The 11907-nt window shown below is 53.2% G+C and overlaps 1 protein-coding gene across 5 annotated transcripts in view; it reads right to left on the reverse strand.

The window, feature by feature from the left end:
* Window positions 1-11437, reverse strand: part of TEX2 (testis expressed 2) — a 51711-nt gene extending 40274 nt beyond the window's left edge. For 2 of the 5 annotated variants that reach the window (XM_073607072.1, XM_073607069.1), the window contains exon 1: window positions 11148-11434. The gene's annotated coding sequence lies outside the window, so the exon portion shown is untranslated. Of the gene's footprint in view, window positions 1-1828; window positions 1947-5667; window positions 5796-11147 lie in introns of those variants that run through there. The other 3 variants (XM_073607074.1, XM_073607071.1, XM_073607073.1) reach the window with 3 other exon arrangements.
* Window positions 11438-11907: the final 470 nt, after the last annotated feature.

Here is an 11907-nt window from a genome sequence, read left to right on the forward strand (position 1 = left end):
AGACCAACACAAAGTGTCACATAATTGTGAAGTGGAAGGAAAATGATAAATGATACAAATAAATATGTGAAAAGTGTGGGGGAGGGACATTTGTATGGCGCCCCCCGGAGTCAATACTTTGTAGAACCCCCTTTCTCTACAAGTCTTTTTGGGGATGTCTCTACCAGCTTTGTACATCTAGAGAGGACATTTCTGCCCATTCTTCTTTGTAAAATATCTCAAGCTCTGTCAGATTGGATGGAGAGCGTCTGTGAACAGCAATTTTCAAGTCTTGCCACAGATTCTCAATGTGATTTAGGTCTGGACTGTGACTGGGCCATTCTAACACATGAATATGCTTTGATCTAAACCATTCCATTGTAGCTCTGGCTGGATGTTTCGGGTCGTTGTCCTGCTGGAAGGTGAACCTCCGCCCCGGTCTCAAGTCTTTTGTAGACTCTAACAGGTTTTCTTCTAAGATTGTCCTGTATTTGTCTCCATCCATCTTCCCATCAACTCTGACCAGCTTCCCTGTCCCTGCTGAAGAAAACCATCCCCACCACATGATGCTGCCACCACCATGTTTCATGGTGGGGATGGTGTGTTCAGGGTGATGTGCAGTGTTAGTTTTCCCCCACACATAGCGTTTTACTTTTAGGCCATAAAGTTGAATTTTGGTCTCATGTGACCAGATCACCTTCTTCCACATGTTTGCGGTGTCCTCCACATGGCTTCTCACAAACTACAAACAGGACTTCTTATGACTTTCTTTCACCAATGTCTTTCTTCTTGTCACTCTTCCATAAAGGGCAGATTTGTGGAGAACACGACTAATAGTTGTCCTGTGGACAGATTCTCCCACCTGAGCTGTGGATCTCTGCAGCTCCTCCAGAGTTACCATGGACCTCTTGGCTCTTCTCTGATGAATGCTCTCCTTGACGGGCCGGTCAGTTTAGGTGGACTGCCATGTCTTGGTAGGTTTGCAGTTGTGCCATACTCTTTCCATTTTCCGATGATGGATTGAACAGAGCTCCGTGAGATGTTCAAAGCTTGGGAGATTTTTTTATAACCTAACCCTGCTTTATACTTCTCCACAACTTTATCCCTGACCTGTCTGGTGTGTTCCTTGGCCTTCATGATGCTGTTTGTTCACTAAGATTCTCTAACAAACCTCTGAGGGCTTCACAGAACATCTGTATATTAATACTGAGATTAAATGACACACAGGTGGACTCTATTTACTAATTAGGTGACTTCTGAAGGCAATTGGTTCCTCTAGATTTTAGTTATCAGAGTAAAGGGGGCTGAATACAAAATGCCCCCAACCCCCCCCCCCCCACACTTTTCACATATTTATTTGTATCATTTATCATTTTCCTTCCACTTCACAATTATGTGACACTTTGTGTTGGTCTATCACATAAAATACCAATAAAATACATTTACGTTTTTGGGTGTAGAAAATGTGGGGGAATGTCTAGGGGTATGAATACTTTTTCCAGGCGCTGTATGTAGAGGAGAGCGGTGGGTGGAGAGCGCGGTGCTCAGTGCCGGGTGTGATTATCTTGTTCATACATCTCATGGTGTCAGGTGACCCGATGGTGAGAAGAGTAACCGGATCCGGCATTATCTGCACACTGACTGCTAATTACAGGTGAGCGCCGTGTAACCGATGAAAATAAACCCCGACCCTAAACACCGAACAAATTACTGCAAACCAATACACAGGAGACCCGCCACCCGCCTCCCCCTCCCCTGCATACACAGGAGACCCGCCTCCCCCTCCCCCCGCCTACACGGGGGACACACGTCCCCCGCCCCCATGGATAGTGGTATAAGGACCCCTTACCATGAAGCGGAGAGGATGGAGGACAGGAGACACCGGGCTTTGATTCCCATGGCAGACACACGACCCCGTCCAATCCCAGATCCCCCGGGGGAAGGGACAGCTGGACGGTCTAATGAAGTTCACAGACATGGAGGAGAAGTCTCTCCCGGGGGAAACAACGTTCTTCCTACAAAACTCTGCTGGAAGATTACTGGAGGAGGCCGAGGGTGGGGGGGGGGGTGGGGGGGGATTAATCTTCTAATCTGTTTGTTCAGATACTTCAAATCAGGTCATCTATCTGAACTCCCTCCACCAACACACTGATCTCTGATTATTACCTCCCATGTGACCTCAGACTGATCCGTCATCCTTCCAATCTACAAGACCCACCGGGTGACCCCACAATGTACAAAACCCACCGGGCAACCCTACAATGTACAAAACCCGAGAGACCCTACAATGTACAAAACCCACTGGGCGACCCTACAATGTACAAAACCCGAGAGACCCTACAATGTACAAGACCCACCGAGAGACCCTACAATATACAAGACCCACCGAGAGACCCTACAATGTACAAAACCCGAGAGACCCTACAATGTACAAGACCCACCGGGCAACCCTACAATGTACAAAACCCGAGAGACCCTACAATGTACAAAACCCACTGGGCGACCCTACAATGTACAAAACCCGAGAGACCCTACAATGTACAAGACCCACCGAGAGACCCTACAATGTACAAGACCCACCGAGAGACCCTACAATGTACAAAACCAGAGAGACCCTACAATGTACAAAACCCGAGAGACCCTACAATGTACAAAACCCGAGAGACCCTACAATGTACAAGACCCACCGAGAGACCCTACAATGTACAAAACCCACCGGGCAGCCCTACAATGTACAAAACCCGAGAGACCCTACAATGTACAAAACCCACTGGGCGACCCTACAATGTACAAAACCCGAGAGACCCTACAATGTACAAGACCCACCGAGAGACCCTACAATGTACAAGACCCACCGAGAGACCCTACAATGTACAAGACCCACCGAGAGACCCTACAATGTACAAGACCCACCGAGAGACCCTACAATGTACAAGACCCACCGAGAGACCCTACAATGTACAAGACCCACCGAGAGACCCTACAATGTACAAAACCCGAGAGACCCTACAATGTACAAGACCCACCGAGAGACCCTACAATGTACAAAACCCACCGAGAGACCCTACAATGTACAAGACCCACCGAGAGACCCTACAATGTACAAGACCCACCGAGAGACCCTACAATGTACAAGTCCAACCGGACGACCCCACAAGGTACAAGACCCACCGGGCGACCGTACAAATCCAACCGGGCGACCCTACAACGTACAAGACCCACCGGGCGACCCTACAACGTACACTCCACACAGCCAGCCCCCTCCTCCGTTCACTCCACACAGCCAGCCCCCTCCTCCGTTCACTCCACACAGCCAGACCCCTCCTCCGTTCACTCCACACAGCCAGACCCCTCCTCCCTTCACTCCACACAGCCAGACCCCTCCTCCCTTCACTCCACACAGCCAGCCCCCTCCTCCCTTCACTCCACACAGCCAGCCCCCTCCTCCCTTCACTCCACACAGCCAGCCCCCTCCTCCCTTCACTCCACACAGCCAGCCCCCTCCTCCCTTCACTCCACACAGCCAGCCCCCTCCTCCCTTCACTCCACACAGCCAGCCCCCTCCTCCCTTCACTCCACACAGCCAGCCCCCTCCTCCCTTCACTCCACACAGCCAGCCCCCTCCTCCCTTCACTCCACACAGCCAGCCCCCTCCTCCCTTCACTCCACACAGCCAGCCCCCTCCTCCCTTCACTCCACACAGCCAGCCCCCTCCTCCCTTCACTCCACACAGCCAGACCCCTCCTCCCTTCACTCCACACAGCCAGACCCCTCCTCCCTTCACTCCACACAGCCAGACCCCTCCTCCGTTCACTCCACACAGCCAGACCCCTCCTCCGTTCACTCCACACAGCCAGACCCCTCCTCCGTTCACTCCACACAGCCAGACCCCTCCTCCGTTCACTCCACACAGCCAGGCCCCTCCTCCGTTCACTCCACACAGCCAGACCCCCTCCTCCGTTCACTCCACACAGCCAGACCCCCTCCTCCGTTCACTCCACACAGCCAGACCCCTCCTCCGTTCACTCCACACAGCCAGACCCCTCCTCCCTTCACTCCACACAGCCAGACCCCTCCTCCCTTCACTCCACACAGCCAGACCCCTCCTCCCTTCACTCCACACAGCCAGGCCCCCTCCTCCGTTCACTCCACACAGCCAGGCCCCCTCCTCCGTTCACTCCACACAGCCAGGCCCCCTCCTCCGTTCACTCCACACAGCCAGGCCCCCTCCTCCGTTCACTCCACACAGCCAGGCCCCCTCCTCCGTTCACTCCACACAGCCAGGCCCCCTCCTCCGTTCACTCCACACAGCCAGGCCCCCTCCTCCGTTCACTCCACACAGCCAGGCCCCCTCCTCCGTTCACTCCACACAGCCAGGCCCCCTCCTCCGTTCACTCCACACAGCCAGGCCCCCTCCTCCGTTCACTCCACACAGCCAGGCCCCCTCCTCCGTTCACTCCACACAGCCAGGCCCCCTCCTCCGTTCACTCCACACAGCCAGGCCCCCTCCTCCGTTCACTCCACACAGCCAGGCCCCCTCCTCCGTTCACTCCACACAGCCAGGCCCCCTCCTCCGTTCACTCCACACAGCCAGGCCCCCTCCTCCGTTCACTCCACACAGCCAGGCCCCCTCCTCCGTTCACTCCACACAGCCAGGCCCCCTCCTCCGTTCACTCCACACAGCCAGGCCCCCTCCTCCGTTCACTCCACACAGCCAGGCCCCCTCCTCCGTTCACTCCACACAGCCAGGCCCCCTCCTCCGTTCACTCCACACAGCCAGGCCCCCTCCTCCGTTCACTCCACACAGCCAGGCCCCCTCCTCCGTTCACTCCACACAGCCAGGCCCCCTCCTCCGTTCACTCCACACAGCCAGGCCCCCTCCTCCGTTCACTCCACACAGCCAGGCCCCCTCCTCCGTTCACTCCACACAGCCAGGCCCCCTCCTCCGTTCACTCCACACAGCCAGGCCCCCTCCTCCGTTCACTCCACACAGCCAGGCCCCCTCCTCCGTTCACTCCACACAGCCAGGCCCCCTCCTCCGTTCACTCCACACAGCCAGGCCCCCTCCTCCGTTCACTCCACACAGCCAGGCCCCCTCCTCCGTTCACTCCACACAGCCAGGCCCCCTCCTCCGTTCACTCCACACAGCCAGACCCCTCCTCCGTTCACTCCACACAGCCAGACCCCTCCTCCGTTCACTCCACACAGCCAGACCCCTCCTCCGTTCACTCCACACAGCCAGACCCCTCCTCCGTTCACTCCACACAGCCAGACCCCTCCTCCGTTCACTCCACACAGCCAGACCCCTCCTCCGTTCACTCCACACAGCCAGACCCCTCCTCCGTTCACTCCACACAGCCAGACCCCTCCTCCGTTCACTCCACACAGCCAGACCCCTCCTCCGTTCACTCCACACAGCCAGACCCCTCCTCCGTTCACTCCACACAGCCAGACCCCTCCTCCGTTCACTCCACACAGCCAGACCCCTCCTCCGTTCACTCCACACAGCCAGACCCCTCCTCCGTTCACTACACACAGCCAGACCCCTCCTCCATTCACTGATCGGGGTGTAGATGGGAATGCCGGTCCTAACATTCACCAGCTGTAGTTGGGTGTTGGAGCTCCTCCTAGAGGCCGAATTATCAATACAGAAAGACTGATCAATGGATTGTATGTAGAATGAAGTACCTTCCCAGGAGCCGGGCCCTACGATCTCCTCTGCTGGGGGCCCCTCAGAAAGACCATCCTCATCCCAGCTGACAGCCCCAGAGCACCATGGGTAAGTACAGTCCTGGCTGACACCACCGGACTTTGTCCCCATTAGATAAGACGCCATGGTGACCAATGAGGGGGAGCCGAGCTCAGAGTGACGTCTTATCACCCAATATCAACAACACGCCTTCCCGTGTGTGTGTGTGTGTGTGTGTGTGTGTGTATGTATATATATATATATATATTTATTTATTAGATAGAGATATATAGATATCTCTATCTATCTATCTATACTGCCTCCCGCAGCACCCGGAGAACACATCAAGAGGAACCCCGAAATCCTCACCGACTGGCCACTCTCACCACCTCCCTCCATGGGAAAACAAATCAACCCAAATAACAGTACACGTCCAATGTCTCCTTACTTCTTCTTATCACATGAATATAGACAACTCCTTTCCGGGGGGGACACAATCCTCCCACCACCTCGGGAGCAACCAAATCCTCCTCCCACCACCTCGGGAGCAACCAAATCCTCCTCCCACCACCTCGGGAGGACCCAAATCCTCCTCCCACCACCTCAGGAGGACCCAAATCCTCCTCCCACCACCTCAGGAGGACCCAAATCCTCCTCCCACCACCTCAGGAGCAACCAAATCCTCCTCCCACCACCTCGGGAGGACCCAAATCCTCCTCCCACCACCTCGGGAGGACCCAAATCCTCCTCCCACCACCTCGGGAGGACCCAAATCCTCCTCCCACCACCTCAGGAGCAACCAAATCCTCCTCCCACCACCTCAGGAGGACCCAAATCCTCCTCCCACCACCTCGGGAGGACCCAAATCCTCCTCCCACCACCTCAGGAGGACCCAAATCCTCCTCCCACCACCTCAGGAGCAACCAAATCCTCCTCCCACCACCTCAGGAGGACCCAAATCCTCCTCCCACCACCTCGGGAGGACCCAAATCCTCCTCCCACCACCTCGGGAGCAACCAAATCCTCCTCCCACCACCTCGGGAGCAACCAAATCCTCCTCCCACCACCTCGGGAGGACCCAAATCCTCCTCCCACCACCTCGGGAGGACCCAAATCCTCCTCCCACCACCTCGGGAGGACCCAAATCCTCCTCCCACCACCTCAGGAGGACCCAAATCCTCCTCCCACCACCTCAGGAGGACCCAAATCCTCCTCCCACCACCTCAGGAGGACCCAAATCCTCCTCCCACCACCTCAGGAGGACCCAAATCCTCCTCCCACCACCTCAGGAGGACCCAAATCCTCCTCCCACCACCTCAGGAGGACCCAAATCCTCCTCCCACCACCTCAGGAGGACCAAATCCTCCTCCCACCACCTCAGGAGCAACCAAATCCTCCTCCCACCACCTCAGGAGCAACCAAATCCTCCTCCCACCACCTCAGGAGCAACCAAATCCTCCTCCCACCACCTCAGGAGGACCCAAATCCTCCTCCCACCACCTCAGGAGGACCCAAATCCTCCTCCCACCACCTCAGGAGGACCCAAATCCTCCTCCCACCACCTCAGGAGCAACCAAATCCTCCTCCCACCACCTCAGGAGCAACCAAATCCTCCTCCCACCACCTCAGGAGCAACCAAATCCTCCTCCCACCTCCTCAGGAGGACCCAAATCCTCCTCCCACCACCTCAGGAGGACCCAAATCCTCCTCCCACCACCTCAGGAGGACCCAAATCCTCCTCCCACCACCTCAGGAGGACCCAAATCCTCCTCCCACCACCTCAGGAGGACCCAAATCCTCCTCGCACCTCCTCAGGAGGAACCAAATCCTCCTCCCACCACCTCAGGAGGACCCAAATCCTCCTCCCTCCTCCTCAGGAGGAACCAAATACTCCTATCATGAGGACATACATAGTTAGTCAGGTTGAAAGAAAGACCATCCAGTTAAACCAATAAAAAAGAAAGAAATGTAACTATGGTTCTTCGGGGGGGGGGGGGGGGGGGGGGGGGGGGGGGTAAAAATTCCCCTTCGTTGGGGACCAAAAAGAGTACACTCCCAATGTCTCCTTACTTGTTCTTAATATTCTCACATGAACAAAGCCAACTCTCTCCAGGGGGGGACAATACCCCCACTTCGTCAGGGGGACAATACCCCCACTTCGTCAGGGGGACAATACCCCCACTTCGTCAGGGGGACATACACAGTTACATAGTTAGTCAGGTTGGAAAAAAAAAAAAAAAAGACACAAGTCCATCTAGTTCAACCAATATAAAAAAAGAAAAAAGGTAACCATCCTTCATCGGGGGAGGGGGGGGGGGTTACACACTACGCCCCTTCGTTGGGGGGGGGGGCCCCAATACTCCCCTTCATCAGGGTTTTATAAGAATGAAGTGAGGACTACTATGGCCTATATCTGATCAGGTGTAGAACCTCCTTCTAATATAGAAATATACCTAGTGTGACAGAGCGATCAGCACATACATTGTCATGTTAGGCCCCTTTCAGATGGGGTGGATTCCGTCCAGCGGGGGGATCTCTCTCTCTCTGCTCAATGGGGCCATAGAGAACAATGGGGAGGGGGTCTGATTGGTCCGCGGGTATGAAGGGGCCTTATAATTTCAGAAGAAGGAGTCCATCAGAGATGTATGGACTAAGTGCAGGGTCTACAACAACCAATCACAGCTCAGTATACTGCACCGCCCAATAAACTGACACTAATCTCTGGTTTATCCCCCTGACCGGAAGATTTACCCCCCTTCATGACCCAGACATTTCGCTACTTTACCGGTAATCACGCGGTCATGTGACACTGTACACCAATCACATTTCTATCATTTCCTTCACACAGATTTTCTACCTTCTGTGATAAAACATCCAATAATTTCATCATCAATTCCGACCAAAATAAATTCTTCTTCATGTCTGGAAAATCCCAATCAGTGTGTTCTACATCTATATACAGCTATATACACACTGTACTGGGAGGTATACAGCTATATACACACTGTACTGGGAGGTATACATCTATATACACACTGTACTGGGAGGTATACAGCTATATACACACTGTACTGGGAGGTATACATCTATATACACACTGTACTGGGAGGTATACATCTATATACACACTGTACTGGGAGGTATACATCTATATACATCTATATACACACTGTACTGGGAGGTATACATCTATATACACACTGTACTGGGAGGTATACATCTATATACACACTGTACTGGGAGGTATACATCTATATACACACTGTACTGGGAGGTATACATCTATATACACACTGTACTGGGAGGTATACATCTATATACATCTATATACACACTGTACTGGGAGGTATACATCTATATACATCTATATACACACTGTACTGGGAGGTATACATCTATATACACACTGTACTGGGAGGTATACATCTATATACACACTGTACTGGGAGGTATACATCTATATACACACTGTACTGGGAGGTATACATCTATATACACACTGTACTGGGAGGTATACATCTATATACACACTGTACTGGGAGGTATACATCTATATACACACTGTACTGGGAGGTATACATCTATATACACACTGTACTGGGAGGTATACAGCTATATACACACTGTACTGGGAGGTATACATCTATATACACACTGTACTGGGAGGTATACATCTATATACACACTGTACTGGGAGGTATACAGCTATATACACACTGTACTGGGAGGTATACAGCTATATACACACTGTACTGGGAGGTATACATCTATATACACACTGTACTGGGAGGTATACAGCTATATACACACTGTACTGGGAGGTATACATCTATATACACACTGTACTGGGAGGTATACATCGATATACACACTGTACTGGGAGGTATACATCTATATACACACTGTACTGGGAGGTATACAGCTATATACACACTGTACTGGGAGGTATACATCTATATACACACTGTACTGGGAGGTATACATCTATATACACACTGTACTGGGAGGTATACATCTATATACACACTGTACTGGGAGGTATACATCTATATACACACTGTACTGGGAGGTATACATCTATATACACACTGTACTGGGAGGTATACATCTATATACACACTGTACTGGGAGGTATACATCTATATACACACTGTACTGGGAGGTATACATCTATATACACACTGTACTGGGAGGTATACATCTATATACACACTGTACTGGGAGGTATACATCTATATACACACTGTACTGGGAGGTATACAGCTATATACACACTGTACTGGGAGGTATACATCTATATACACACTGTACTGGGAGGTATACATCTATATACACACTGTACTGGGAGGTATACATCTATATACACACTGTACTGGGAGGTATACATCTATATACACACTGTACTGGGAGGTATACATCTATATACACACTGTACTGGGAGGTATACATCTATATACACACTGTACTGGAATGGCGGCGATCAGAGATTTATAGCGGGGCTGAGATAGGGCGACAGGCAATCTGACACTAACTGACCGGGGGTCACCTGTAACGGGGTGTCCTCAGGGGTATTACCGGGGGGGGGGTCACTGATCTATAACGGGGTGTCCTCAGGGGTATTACCGGGGGGGTCACTGATCTATAACGGGGTGTCCTCAGGGGTATTACCGGGGGGGTCACTGATCTATAACGGGGTGTCCTCAGGGGTATTACCGGGGGGGTCACTGATCTATAACGGGGTGTCCTCAGGGGTATTACCGGGGGGGTCACTGATCTATAACGGGGTGTCCTCAGGGGTATTACCGGGGGGGGTCACTGATCTATAACGGGGTGTCCTCAGGGGTATTACCGGGGGGGTCACTGATCTATAACGGGGTGTCCTCAGGGGTATTACCGGGGGGGTCACTGATCTATAACGGGGTGTCCTCAGGGGTATTACCGGGGGGGTCACTGATCTATAACGGGGTGTCCTCAGGGATATTACCGGGGGGGTCACTGATCTATAACGGGGTGTCCTCAGGGGTATTACCGGGGGGGTCACTGATCTATAACGGGGTGTCCTCAGGGGTATTACCGGGGGGGTCACTGATCTATAACGGGGTGTCCTCAGGGGTATTACCGGGGGGGTCACTGATCTATAACGGGGTGTCCTCAGGGGTATTACCGGGGGGGTCACTGATCTATAACGGGGTGTCCTCAGGGGTATTACCGGGGGGGTCACTGATCTATAACGGGGTGTCCTCAGGGGTATTACCGGGGGGGGGGTAGTTATGAGATGTTGGGGGTACTATGGATGGTAATGGGGTGATTATAGGGTGAGATATTTGATGTTGGGGGTGGTAATGGGGTGTTATGTTGGGGGTAGGAATGGTTATGGGTTGTCAGGGGTAGTTGTGAGGTATTATGGGGTGTCAGTGGGTATTACGGGGTATCAGGGTGACGGGGAGTACTCGGACACGCCCACATTAGGGTGACTCACCCGCTCGGTGGATCATCTCCGGGCCTCTCTCTCTCTCTCGGCCCGCTCGGCTCTCTCAGGCGCGGTGAATCGATCTCCGATCACACAGACTCTCCGGCTCGGCGCTCCATTCCTCCGCCTGGACGGCCTGTTTGCGGTGCACGCCTCGCTCTGAACACTCGGCTCTGATTGGACGAGGCGAAGAGCGATCTCTTCATTGGATGGAAAAGGGAAGAAGTTGATTGGCTGATTTCGTCTGAGAGGGAAACCAGGCTATAGATCAATTCCACCGACTGTACACCCCTCCCCCACCGGAGAGAGACCGGAGATCCCCAACATAACCGAGAGATCATTATATACAATTCACCCTCCCCCTCCTCCTACTGATCACATAATCCCTCCTCCTACTGATCACATGACCCCTCCCCCTCCTCCTACTGATCACATGACCCCTCCCCCTCCTCCCACTGATCACATGACCCCTCCCCCTCCTCCTACTGATCACATGATCCCTCCTCCCCCTCCTCCTACTGATCACATGACCCCTCCTCCCCCTCCTACTGATCACATGACCCCTCCTCCCCCTCCTCCTACTGATCACATGACCCCTCCTCCCCCTCCTCCTACTGATCACATGACCCCTCCCCCTCCTCCTACTGATCACATGATCCCTCCTCCCCCTCCTCCCACTGATCACATGACCCCTCCCCCTCCTCCCACTGATCACATGACCCCTCCCCCTCCTCCTACTGATCACATGATCCCTCCTCCCCCTCCTCCT

This window comes from Aquarana catesbeiana, linkage group LG12 (genome assembly GCF_042186555.1).
Source record: "Aquarana catesbeiana isolate 2022-GZ linkage group LG12, ASM4218655v1, whole genome shotgun sequence".
Taxonomy (NCBI): domain Eukaryota; kingdom Metazoa; phylum Chordata; class Amphibia; order Anura; family Ranidae; genus Aquarana; species Aquarana catesbeiana.